Source organism: Panthera onca, chromosome A2 (assembly GCF_046562875.1).
Source record: "Panthera onca isolate mPanOnc1 chromosome A2, mPanOnc1 haplotype 2, whole genome shotgun sequence".
Classification (NCBI taxonomy): Eukaryota; Metazoa; Chordata; class Mammalia; order Carnivora; family Felidae; genus Panthera; species Panthera onca.
In genome coordinates, this window is record NC_138340.1 from 140,610,813 (window position 1) to 140,624,964 (window position 14,152).

Consider the following 14,152-nt stretch of genomic DNA (forward strand, 5'->3'; position numbering starts at 1 on the left):
CCTTTCAGAATGGCTAACATTAACAACTCAAGCAACAACAGATGTCGGTGAGGATGCAAAGAAAGAGGATCTCTTTTGTACTGCTGGTGGAAATGCAAACTGGTACAGCCACTCTGGAAAAAAGTATGAAGTTTCCTCAAAAATTTAAAAATACAACTACCCTATGTCCCAGCAATTACATTACTAGGTATTTATCCAAGGGATACAGGTATGCTGTTTCAAAGGGGCACATGCACACCAATGTTTATAGCAGCACTATCAACAATAGCCAAATTATGGAAACAGCCCAAATGTCCATTGATGGATAAATGGATAAAGAAGATGTGGTATCTATGTCTATATCTATCTATATCTATATCTATATCTATATCTATATCTATATCTACAGATATAGATATGTGTGTGTGTGTGTGTGTGTGTACACACACACACACACACACACACACACACACACACATACACATACACAATGGAGTATTAGCAATAAAAAATAAATCTTGCCATTTGCAGCTACGTGGATGGAACTAGAGGGTATTATGCTAAGCAAAATGAGTCAGTCAGAGAAAGACAAATATCATATGACTTCACTCATATGAGGACTTTAAGATACAAAACAGATGAATATAAGGGAAGAGAAGCAAAAATAATATAAAAACAGGGATGGGGATAAAACAAAAGAGACTCTTGAATATGGAGAACAAACAGAGGGTTACTGGAGGGGTTGTGGCCTAAATGGGTAAGGGGCATTAAGGAATCTACTCCTGAAATCATTGTTGCACTATATGCTAACTAACTTGGATGTAAATTAAAGAAATAAATTAAATGAAAAATTTTTAAAAAGGACAAGAACCATATGATCCTGTCAATAGATGCATAAAAGCATTTGACAAAATATAGCATCTATTTTTTATAAAAACTCTCAACAAAATAGGGATAGATGGAACATACCTCAACATCATAAAGGCCATATATGAAAGACCCACAGCTAATATCATCCCAAATGGGGAAAAACTGAGGGACTTTTCCCTACAGTCAGGAACAAGACAAGAAAGTCCACTGTCACCATTACTATTTAACATAGTACTGGAAGTCTTAGCCTCAGCAATCAGACAACAAAAAGAAATAAAGGGCATACAAATTGGCCAGGAAGAAGTAAAATTTTCTCTATTTGCAGATGGCATAATATTCTATGTTGGAAACCTGAAAGACTTCACACACACACACACACACACACACACACACACACACACAAAGCCAGAACTGATACATGAATTCAGCAAAGTTGCAGGATGTAAAATCAATGTGTAGAAATTGGTTGCATTTTTATACACCAACAAAGAAGCAGCAGAAAAAAAAAAATCAAGGAATTGATCCCATTTGCAATTGCAAATACAATTTATTCCTAGATACCTAGAAATAAACCTAACTAAAGAGGCCAAGTATCTGTACTCTGAAAACTATAGAGCACTTAATGAAAGAAACTGAAGAGGACACAAAGAAATGGAAAATCATTCCATGCTCAAGGATTGGAAGAACAAGCATTGTTAAAATGTCTCTACTACCTAAAGCAATGTACACATTTAATGCAATCCCTACCCAAATACCATCAGCATTTTTCAGAGCTAGAATAAAGAATCCTAAAATTTGTATGGAACCACAAAAGACCCCAAATAGCCAAAGCAACCTTGAAAAAGAAAACAAAACTGGAGGCATCATGATTCCAGATTTCAAGCTATGTTACAAAGCTGTAGTCATCAAGACAGTATGGCACTGGCACAAGAACAGACACATGGATCAATGGAACAGAATAGAAAACCCAGAAATGGACATGCACCTATATGGTCAACTAATCTTCAACAAAGCAGGAAAGAACGTTCAAAAGAAAAAGTCTCTTCAACAAATGGTGTTGGGAAAACTAGACAACAGCATGCAGAAGAATGAAACTGGACCACCTTCTTTCACCATACTCTAAAGTAAATTCAAAATGGATGAAAGACCTAAATGTGAGACAGGAAACCATCAAAATCCTAGAGCAGAACACAGGCAGCAACGTCTTTGACCTCAGCCAGAGCAACTTCTTACTAGACACATCGCTGGAGGCAAGGGAAACAAAAGCAAAAATAAACTATAGGGACCTCATCAAGATAAAAAGCTTCTGCTCAGCAAAGGAAACAATCAATGAAACAAAAAGGCAGCCTATGGAAAAAGATAAGATATTTGCAAATGACATATCTGATAAAGGGTTAATGTCCAAAATCTATAAAGATTTATCAAACTCAATGTCCAAAAAACAAATAACCCAGTTAAGAAATGGGCAGAAGGGGTGAATAGACACATTTCCAAAGAAGACATCCATTTGGCTAACAGACATATGAAAGGATGCTCAACATCACTCATCATCAGGGAAATACAAATCAAAACCATGATGAGATGCTACGTCACACCTCTCAGGATGGCTAAAATTAACAACACAAGAAACAACAGGGGTTGGCAAGGATGCAGAGTAAGTGAACCCTCTTGCACTGCCGGTGGGAATGCAAACTGGTGCAGCCATTCTGGAGAATAGTATGGAGATTCTTCAAAAAACTAAAAATAGGGACACCTGGGTGGCTAAATTCGTTAAGCTTCTGACTCTTGATTTTGGCTCAGGTCATGATCTCACAATTTGTGAGATCAAGCTGTGCATCAGGCTCTGCACTGACAGTGTGGAGTCTACTTGGGACTCTCTCTCTCCCACTCTCTGCCCCTCCCCTGCTCACATGTGTGCATGCTCTCTCTCTCTCTCTCTCAAAATAAATAAACTTTAAAAATAAATAAATAAAAGAGCGTAATGAAAGAATAAATGTAAAGAGATGCTTACAGAAGGGACTGACAGGAGGGAAATGGACATGAACAACTAAAGTAATGACACAGAATTGGGAGGGGCCTCCAAAAATTCTGATTAAGACTATAGAAGTTATTATAAAGATATCATAGTGGAATTTTTAGAAATGTCTTTTAGTTTACAAATTTCAAAACTTGCTTTAAATATTCTGTTAGGGTCCTGCATGTGAATCCATATGGTTTGAAAAGCTGAGTAAATAATGGCGGACACTTTTAATCAAAACTTCATGGTCCACTTAGCTTTAATTCCCAAGAACTCCATTATTTGCAATATATAATATTATGCAATTTATAATATGTAATATAAAATGTAGTGAAAAATAGTCTCAGGGATCTTCTCATTCATTCAAGCAACTTGCCTCTCTCCAGTACAATGTAATTCTGTAATGTCAGAGGTATTAGAAAATATCCCAAACTGCCTCTTTGTTTTCCATAGAAGGCCAGTTAAGATGACTTCATAAGCCATGCAGTGAGTTCTCCAGCAGGTGGTGATAAAGAGACAGATGTAAATGGCAGTCCTGGCAACCTTATACCATTGAGGGAATGCAGAAATTTTTTTCTTAAAGATTTTCTGGAAATTTCACTTCGTAAGAAACATAATAAGCAGTACAACATAAAGGAATTTGGTCTAAAATACCTCAGATACAGACAGCAAGAAAAAAAAATCTAGTCCAGGAATGGTTAGGACCCCAAAGAGCCAATCAGCCACTTAAAAAGTCATTACTGAAAACGGTAAATAGCAGGATAAGAAAGTCTTGATTATATGGCTTTATATGACATTAGAGTGCTATTGTATGCATTTTTAATAGTTGGAGAATGTATGAGATTGACTTAAGGGGCAGTAAAGGGAAGGAAGGAAGGAAGGAAGGAAGGAAGGAAGGAAGGAAGGAAGGAAGATAGTCAATATGTCGCTGTTAGCGCCTAGGGGAACGAAGGTAGCAGGTTAAGGGAACAGGTTGAAGAAAGGTGGATACTATTACTAAAAATCCATCGCTTCTCGGCCTTTTGGCTAAGATCAAGTGTATTACTAAAAATCCAGATGAACAAGAAATGGAACCAGCACACCCACAGTAACTCAGGGCCAGTGAACAAGGTGGAAAAGGGAAGCTAAATGGAATTCACATCCATAACCTAAAAGCACAGTGTAGCTGTGATGGTTGGAGAGGACATGGTGGGGAGACTCTCGAAAAAACTGATAGGCAAGCACATTAAATATAATTGATTTCTCTGTTTAATTACAAGAAAGAGGATGCAGAAGAGAATAGGAGTGTGATGGAAATGTCTTACTGTGGGTAACTTGGACAATTCGAAATTAGAAGCAAACAATGATTGCTGTTATTATGTTTTTGTCTAAGAAAAACTGCATTCTGAGGAGATAGGATTAAATCCTTGTCAACAATACAGAAAACTGGTAACTATTGCCATTGTCGTGGGCAGTAGTGCTTTTCTTCAGACCACCTCACCACGCTCACAAATCTCAGACGGTGCCTTCCAAGAGAGCTATAGGGGCTACCGTTGGCATACTGCACTAGTCAGCGATCATGTAATGCCTTCTGGACTGGCCTTTATTTCTGGGAGATTCTAGGCATGAGCAAGGGAAGCTGAATATAGTAAGAAACTGACCTCCTATGTCCTCACTTAACTCCAGCAGGTACACATGCTCACCTCTACTCCAAGGCTTGATCCCACCCACCTTGACAGATTAAGGTCTGAGCAGATATTAGTTCTGCAAGAGACACAATGCAAGGGAGATACCGAGTAATTTCTCCCTCCCTATTCTTAATTTGGAAGAGTCAACTGGGTTTAAATATCTTTACATTTTTAGCCCTCCCCATTTCCCATACACACTAGCATTTGTATATTCCTTTTTCTCATGGGTATATCTCTCCCCTGTGGTCTTTTCTTCCAAATCATTATGAACTGAAAAGGACTCTAGGCAAGAATATTCTTTGCCATTTCCCAGCTTTATGGGAAGTTCAGGCAGGTGCTTCAGCTTCTCTGGATCTTGGCCAATATCTCCATCTGTGAAGCTCACAATGGTTGAATTAGGTCGTCATTTCCTGACAGGTCGTTCACGAACCCCTGGCTGTTCAAGACTGCATTCCAGGGCACTCAGTTCAATACAAGTTGAAATGGTATTTGCTTTGATTTATATTTTTAAGTAGTAAATAAAAATCTTTAAAATGTCCTATTAATGGGACGCCTGGGAGGCTTAGTCAGTTAAGCATTCAATTCCTGATTTTGGCTCAAGTCATAATCTCACAGTTCATGAGATCAGGCCCCATGTGGAGCTCTGTGCTGAGGTTGTAGAGCCTGCTGGGGATTCTCTGTCACCGCCCCCCCCCACCCCATGCCCCCGCCTCTGTCTTCCCCAGTGCACACTCTCTTTCTCAAAATAAATAAACATTTAAAAAATCCTATTAAAACAAGAATAGTCAAAAGCCTCCAACTACACAGCAGATGAATATGTGCTGTGCTTAGTGGGAGTCAGATGAGACTGGGAGTAGTTTATCACACCTGCACACAGAAAGCTTTGGCAGTTTTGACTGTTATTTAGAATTAAGTTGTTTTTGATTTTGGTCAGGATATTGACGTTTATGTAGTCAGGGTACTGAATATTTCCTTACCATAAGGATCTCTCATGTCGCCATTTTTTTTAAGTGTATTTATTTTGAGAGAGAGAGAGAGAGACAGAGAGAGAGAGAGAGACAGAACACAAGTGGGGTAGGGGCAAAGAGAAAGGGACAGAGAGTTCCAAGCAGGCTCCACACTGTCAGCATAGACCCCAACTCGGGATTCAAACTCATAAACTGTGAGATCATGACCTGAGCCGAGATCAAGAGTGGGGCTTTTAACCAGCTGAGCCACCCAGGCACCCCTCATGTTGCCATTTTATAGCTACTCCACTTCCCTCTCATTCACTCCCCTTCATCCCTGGCAATACCAGCCTGTTCTCCATCTCAAGAATGTTCTATAAATTAAATCATACAGTATGTAACCATTTGGGATTCACTGTTTTCACTCAGGATAATTCTCTGGAGTTGCAACCAGACTGTTAGATATATCAACAGTTCATTCCTTTTTATTGCTGAGTAATGTTCCATGGTATGAATGTCCACTTTGTTTAACCACTCACCTGTTGTTTTCACTTTGGGGCTATTACAAAGCTGCTGTGAACAGTTATGGTCAGATTTTTGAGTTAACATAAGTTTTCATTTCTCTGGTATAACCACCCAGGAGTGCAATTGCTGGGTCTATTGTAATTTCATGTGTAAGTTTTTAAGAAACTATCAAACTGTTTTCCAGAGTGGCTGTATCATTTTACGTTTGTACCAGCAATGCAGGAATGATCCAGTGTTCCACATCCTTGCCAGCATTTAGTGTTGTCACTATTTTTTGTTTCTAATTTTAGTTATTCTGACTGGTGTATGGTGATGTCTCATGGTGCCTATAATTTCCATTTCCCCAATGGCTTATTGATGTTGAACATCTTTCCATGTGTTTATTTGCCCTTTGTATAGGGCCTTCTCACCAAAAATAAATAAAGGTAACAATGTGAGGTGATGGGCAATAGCTGTATTAATTAACTTGACTGCAGTAATCATTTCACAATATGTAAATATACCAAATCATCACATTGTACTCTTTAAATATATCCAATTTTGTCAATTATACTTCAAAAAAAATGAGCAAACTAAAACTTACTCTTACCAGTACACCACTAAATTTAGAAATAGTTTTGTTTCTGCTTCCTTTTTGCTAATTTTGAGAGCAGAAAACATGATTTTTACTTCTTGTACTTTCCCACAGCACTTTCTACAGAGCTAGTCATAAAAAGTAGGCATACCTAACAAGTACACATGAATCAATTGATAGATTGTGAAAGCACTGAGGGAGTCATCAGAAATTATAAGTGATGGAAGAAGCTTGGATTTGAAAATCATAAAATGTTCTCTTTCTTTTTTACCATCAATATTCTGGTTTTAGCTTCAATATTTCAGACTTAAAGATCACTGAAGGAAAACATTCAACAGCGCTCTGAAGATGTGTTCAGGAGGTTATGCATAAGCTATTCTCTGTTCTTCACATGGATATTTTCATCTTTGAACCTAAATGGCCTGAGGCTGCACTATTTAATTTTTGTTTTTTTAGTGATCTTTATTTACTCTAGAAGTTCATTCTTTTTAAAAAAAATTTTTTTAATGTTTACTTATTTTTGAGAGAGAGACAGACAGTGAGCGGGGGAGGGGCAGAGAGAGAGAGAGAGAGACAGAATCTGAAGGAGGCTCCAGGCTCTGAGCTGTCAGCACAGAGCCTGATGCAGGGCTGAAACCCACAAACTGTGAGATCATGACCTGAGCTAAAGTTGGACGCTTAACCGACTGAGCCACCCAGGCGCCCCACTAGCAATTCATTCTTAAAGCTAGGCAGTTAATTCCTTAACCTGCTGTATTTTGTTCAAAAGATCTTGTAGCAGATAATATTTTTTCTTGAAGAATGGAGTCATGTCTTATCCAGTAACGGGCAGTTTGTACCATGTTTAAGTGTTTTCAGTTTCATCATCCTTCACAGTACTATTTTATTTTATTTTATTTTATTTTATTTTATTTTATTTTATTTTATTTTTATATTTTTATATTTCAGTCTTGAAGACTTTATTGGATTCGCATCCTACTCCATTAACTCCCACCTCCCTTGGGCTCTTTCATGACACAAATGGGAGAAAAATGTGGATGGAGATAAAGGTAAGAATGAATGTGTGAAATTGATCCTTTTCCTTAACCAACAAGTTAGGCTCATTTACATGTAATGATACAACACATGTAATGATACAACACTCTGATTTTTGTAGTTTTTAAAAATATCTTTTCCTATACAGTAAGCTTTATTTTTTTATGTGGTCTTCATATATTTAGAAAGGCTTATATTTTTTTTTATTCACTGGTTGACTTTATATTTGTGATATTATGTAATTTTCTTGGTTACCAATTTTTTAACAGTTCCTGTTAGTTTCCTGCTAGGAAAACATTGATAAAATAGTCATGTTCAGACCTCTGTGACTAATATTTTGAACTTCAATGTATGGCTTTAATATATCCTTATTAAATTCCATCGTTGGATTTTCCCCATTTATCTAGCATTTTGAGATAATTTTATATTTTGATAAAAGCATGAACATTTGTGTTCTATGTTATTTCCGGAGATGTGTTTCACTATTATTTTGATACTGAGAAGCACTGTCACCCTTCTAGAACCAAGCACTATGTTTTACATCAAATAATTCCAGAAATGACCTGGTTTCCCTTAACAGCTTGTAGAAAACTTAAGGCCCAATATTTTGTTCATTTAATACAGGCAGACCCATCACAATGATATACACTTTTATTTTAGCTCCACTTTTTTATTCAGATCCATTTTAATTCATGCAATTTTATCATATTCTATTTTTCATTGTAAGTCACCTATAATTCTTTCTGCAATAATGTTCTTCTTCCCAGCTTTTGAAAACCCCCAAATCTGATGCTCATAGAAATTAACTCAATGTTAATAAACACATGGAACTTCTTGAACAATACAGTTAAACACATCAAGCTTTTATTAAGATTTTCTTTGGTAAGGCGCCTGGGTGGCTCAGTCTGTTCAGTGTCCGACTTCGGCTCAGGTCATGATCTCACAACTTGTGAGTTTGAGCCCCGCATCGCATCGGGCTCTGTGCTGACAGCTCAGAGCCTGGAGCCTGTTTTGGATTCTGTGTCTCCCTCTCTCTCTGCTCCTCCCCCGCTCACACTCTGTCTCTCTCTCAAAAATAAACATTAAACAACAACAAAAAGTTATCTCTATATTTTTAGTTCTCATTCATTCATTCAGTCATTCATTCCTGCACGTAAGTTCAGTTAATTTGAGGTTTTAGTTTTCCTGACATAATTATCACCAGTCTTTATATTTAGCTGCCTCATAGGGACCTTGGCCATCTTTGGTATAAGCCCTTTTAATATTGGAGCTCAAGAGAGTTTGCTATGAACTACAGAAATTTCATTCGATGCCTCACCCTTCCCTTTCTCAGTGAAGCCTGTGTGTGCATCGTTAGAATTTTCTTTCCATCCTATGGTCCAACCTCCCTCTTGTAGATATTCAGGCAACTGGGCCATTGCCATCAGTAAACTTTATGAAGTCTTATTTCTCCTATTTCCTATCCAGTTTTGTTTTTCTTAATACAAATCTGTGGGGTGCCTGGGTGGCTTGGTCGGTTAAGCATCCAACTTCGGCTCAGGTCATGATCTCACGGTCCGTGGGTTCGAGCCCCACGTCGGGCTCTGTGCTGATAGCTCAGAGCCTGGAGCCTGTTTCAGATTCTGTGTCTCCCTCTCTCTCTGCCCCTCCTCTGTTCATGCTCTGTCGCTCTCTGTCTCAAAAATAAATAAACGTTAAAAAAAAAATTTAAAAAAATACAAATCTGTGATAACACAATTTACATACAAGATATTTTACATGCAAAGGTAAGAAACAAGAAACAGTATTAATAGTGTCATCCAATATACAAAAATGTGGGTCATATTTATTTTGCCAATTATATTTGAATACATTGGTTCCATTGTAACATGTTTTCCTTAATAATTTCAAAGCTTAACTGGGAAAAAAATCTTAGATAAAAAAATCTTGTTAGTTAGAATTAAAGAAGAAGTATCTTAACTTTATTTTTTAAAAGGATATTGTTAAATTTCTACATTGCTATAGACTCACTGCAGAGATTATAATAGCTATATAATCTGAAGTGTTTTGTTATTGCCAATGCACTTTCATGCAAAATAAATTCTCTATAAATATTCTCAGAAATATTCCGAATGGCTTTTCTACTTCTTTGCTTCTACTTACTTTTTGTTTAACTTTAGCCTGAGGGCTTAATAGATAATCATAGCCAAAGTGAAAGTTAAAAATTAACTCTGAACTAGTTTGTCACCTGCCTCTACCAAGGGATTTGCAAAGTTATAACTTGTTCAGCTCCTGGGAGCTGAGTTAATTATGGCAAATCACACTAATTTAATTATTCACTAGGTCTTGAGGAAAAACAATCTATTACGTTGTAGAATGCATTGTGGATTTGCCTTAAGACTCCCAGCTTGTCGTTCCATGTGTCAGGAAATGCCTATTTAGACATTTAGTTTAAGTGAGAACAGTATGGTGAAGCCGAAGATTTGATGTTCTCTAGGCCCCCCGGGGCTTTTAATTCAATTCCCATTTGTCGCACACTTGCTATGAGCAAATCCTACGTGTTACACCCTGTGTCCTCAGAGGTTACAGATAAAAACCTGATGTAAGAAACGTACGTATAGAATTATAGTACAAGGCAAACAAAAAATATATATAACTGGAAAATAAGGAAGAAAATGAGATGGACTCTGACAGGCTTAAATAAAGCTTCATAGAGGCAGAGAAGGAAGATTAAAGCCGAGTTTTAAAGGGGCAAAACTTATACACGCAAAGATGGGAATGCAACAAAGGGCACTTGAAATAGGCGACAGGGTGACTAAGACACAGAGGGAAGAATGTGCGTAGCCCTTTCAGAGAGCACACAAGTTAAGCTAAGGTAGGTGAAGTCTTGAGCTGCGTGGCAACCCTGGGTTCTCTTAACACAGCGCTCGATGCGTTTTTTGTTTAGCTGCTCGTTCAGTTGCTTGAATCATGGAGCACAGCAATCATTCAGGAAAACTTGCCAGGCACTGGGCAGCTCTGAGCTTGCCTCTGTTCAGGAGCTAGTCTGTAGTGAGAAGACACTGCTCTACATTTCTTGCTCCAGGATGGGGATAGAGACAGCGATCCGACCTGTAAGGACCTGCGCATACACGCATGCGCGCGCGACACACACACACACACACACACACACACACACACACACACACACGCACTTTTGTGAGGTCTTCCAGCCTAGGGGCAAGTCTGTCTGGGTTAAAATCCTAGCTCTGCCCCTTACTTGTTGTGCAAACTTGGGCAATCTATTTCCCCCTTCCTAAGGCTTACTTCCTCCTTGAGAAAGGACCATGATAACATAACACCTACTTTGCAGGAATGATGTGAGGATTAAATGTGAATTAATGCACATACATTAACCAGGATTGCATTATACAGCACCTTTGTGCAATTTGGAAAATTTTAACCCTCTCTCCAGACCTCTCCACAACCTTTTGCCAGGGCACTCAGATCAATGAGTGGAGATGAAGACATTTTCAGTCCCTTGCTGCCTTCATACAAGCAGCCCTCTGCAAGGTGCAACCTGCACAACTGTACACAGAAATCCTGGAGAAAGGACTTAGCATAATGCTTTGCTATACCAAGATTTCAGTAAACATGGGACATCATTATAATTATTAGGCGGCAAACCACTGCAAAACACAGTGTTGAGGCTCCGTTGGAGACTACCTGGTTAAGCCGGTTATGAAAAGAGACTGCTGTATTCACAATCCACCTCTAAGTCTTAGGAAAGCGTTCAAAATACAGAATTGGAAAGCGTAGCAATAGGCCTCCATTCCTGTGTGACTCTCCTCCCACTAGATGGTGCTGTCTTTCAATGCAGGCTCAGCTTCCGCTTGTTTTGGTAGAACTGATCTCCGTTTAGAGATGGCCTTTATTTACCAGTAACTCAATCGATAGCCAGGTGGTGTTTGTCCCCCACAGGCTTCCTTCAGCTCTTGGTGGAGGAGGAGGTGTTACTTCTGTCTCAGAGCATCCGTGTTCCACAATGTACTTAAACACTGCTCCAAGGAAATGACTCTCCCTGGATGGTAGAAAGCTTCAGGAGAGCTGTGAGCAGCTATGAACTTCCTGACTCTTTGAATTCACAACCAGAATGGCATCAATAAGTAATTTACCACATAACAGCCTCACTTTACCGTTTGACCACCCCTGCTTGTGATAGTGAGAGCAGAGGCAGGACTTGATCATCCAACTGTGTGGTTATAAAAAGTTATTCTCCAGACATGCGAGCTGCAAGCCAGGGGAGGAGGATTCTGCCCAACTTGAATCCCAAGGCTGTATTTTCGTTATTTCTATCTTCCTCTTATTTTCATTTTTCTCATTCTAAGGAATTTGTGAACTTCACTACCCAAAACATAGGTTTCTGAGAAGTCCTTCAGTTGAAGTGTTTATATCACATTATGAGGATAACCTGCTACTTAAGGGGACAGGGCACTGCTGTTCCTCCACACCCATTCGTGAACAGCACACCTCCTACTAAATTTGGAACAAAATCTACATCTCAGTTTTAATGGTAAAATATCTGCAAAACGAGAAGAGGGAAGAGAAATCATTGAATCAGATCGTGACTTTTTGCTGCCTAAAATGCTCCCGTGGCTGCTTCTTGCCTCTCGCAATGGTTCTCAGACTTGGGACACTTGGACAAACTCATTCCACAGCATTTGAAGGCATGGCTTTTCGGGAGGGAGGATACGTGAGATGAAAGGTGGGCTGTATTACAGTATCCAAGGGAGGCCATGTTCAAACGTTCAGTCTATACACACAGCCTTGGAGATTCTGGTGAATAATACCACACACCCCAGTTAAAGGCAGGGAGTAAGTCCTTTGTTAACTCCACTGCCCTAGAGGAAGAAATAAAATAAAACCATAAATTACCGGGGAGCCAGGGTGGCTCAGCTGGTTAAGCAGCTGGATCTGGATTTCAGCTCCATTCATGATCTCACAGTTCATGAGATCTGACAGCACGGAGCCTGCTTGGGGCTCTCTCTGTCTCCTCTCTGTGTCTCAAAATAAATAAACTTTTAAAAAGTTTTTTTAATTAAAAAAAAACACAACATAATTTACCTAGTGTTCTCCATAGTCTGACTCCTGCCAAAAATGTCCAGCTCATTTACTGCTGGCTCCTCAGTGCATTCTATGACCAACTAAGGGAAGTGTTCATCCTTCCTCCCACTATGCCATTTTCCTTCAGAGTTTTGTGCATTTTCTCTGCCTGGGATGCCTGTCTTTTTTTAGATTACCCAAAAAACAAACAAACAAACAAACAAACAAACAAAAATCCTTCTCATCCTCAGCTCCAGCCTTTATTTTCTCTGTGGCATTTTCTTTCTCCTCTCCTGAAAACTAAATATCACCTTCTTTTGGCCATCTCTTCATCTCCTCCATCAATTGAGAGTAAGAACTGCCTTGTTGGATATGATCACTGTACCTGGCACATAGCTGATAAATCCATGCCTAGTGAATAAATGAATGCAGTACTATTCAAAGGAAACACATTGCATTTGGGTTGCTCGGTAACGGTAGTGTAGGATGGTGAAATAAACCAGTGCAAATCTTATTTAAGGGTTAACTTATTAGCCTGTTTTAAAATCTAAGTCAGATAGAAGGTGAAGGACTGGCCAACGTCACACACAGAAGTATCTTAGCAGAATCCGAAACCTTAAACGTAAGGAACGTTCAAGCTATAGAACGTAAAATGATAGTGTTATAGATTCTTAAATGGGAAACAGCTTGTCTAATTCCAGACCTCATTTTAATATTCCAGCTGACACAGGGAAGATCCAGAGAGGTAAGAGACTGACTCATTTCAAAATGTCTTAGCCCTAACAACAACAAAAAAAGTCTTAGCCCTTTCAGCTCTCAGGCCATGGGGGGAGCTATCACGGGGAGTGGACTCTGAGGAGACGCTGGAGGTGAGACGGCGTTGAATTGCAGCGAAATTCCAAACGGTTCCAGAAGTCCTCACCTGCAGTGTTCATCATGCTTGGGTCCTGCCCTCCACCTCACCCACTTGCTCATCCTGTGTTGGGTGATTTTCTAAGGAATTGGTAGAATTGTAAATTTCTACTTAAATGTCTATTTATGACATGGTTTTATTCTCAAGCAGTTGCTAGTATAAACTTTCAAAGAACTGGTTTTTATAAATCCACGTCTCTAATTCATAATATAAGTCTAACAAAATGAGCTGAGAGGGATTTTTCAGAGAGAAAAAGTATAGGAAAAGGAAGTCACATTCCCAGATTTAGGGAGCTATGTATGCCTCCTACAATCCCCCAAACATAAGAACACTGTCTCTCTTCCTCATACTGAGAAGCAAGGCAGAGGGGAAGAGAGATGGGAAATCACAGAAAGGAAGCCTAGATGGTTACTGAGATGATTTTGGAATAGAAAACAAACCTAAAGGTTGCTAAGTCCAATGGTCAATTTTTAGTTCTTATCTTACTTGACCTAGCAGCAGAATTTGATACAGTTGGTCAGTCACTCCCTCCTGCTGCAAATATTTTTCTTCCCTTGGCTTGCA

At 39.0% G+C, this 14,152-nt stretch overlaps 1 protein-coding gene across 2 annotated transcripts in view; it reads left to right on the plus strand.

Moving 5' to 3' along the window:
• ASB15 (ankyrin repeat and SOCS box containing 15) overlaps positions 1–14,152 on the plus strand; it is a 59,169-nt gene that overhangs the window by 6,057 nt on the left and 38,960 nt on the right. The window contains exons 3-4 of one of the 2 annotated variants that reach the window (XM_060632999.3): positions 7,528–7,628; positions 13,397–13,420. The gene's annotated coding sequence lies outside the window, so the exon portion shown is untranslated. The remainder of the gene's footprint in view (positions 1–7,527; positions 7,629–13,396; positions 13,421–14,152) is intronic. The other variant, XM_060633000.3, reaches the window with a different exon arrangement.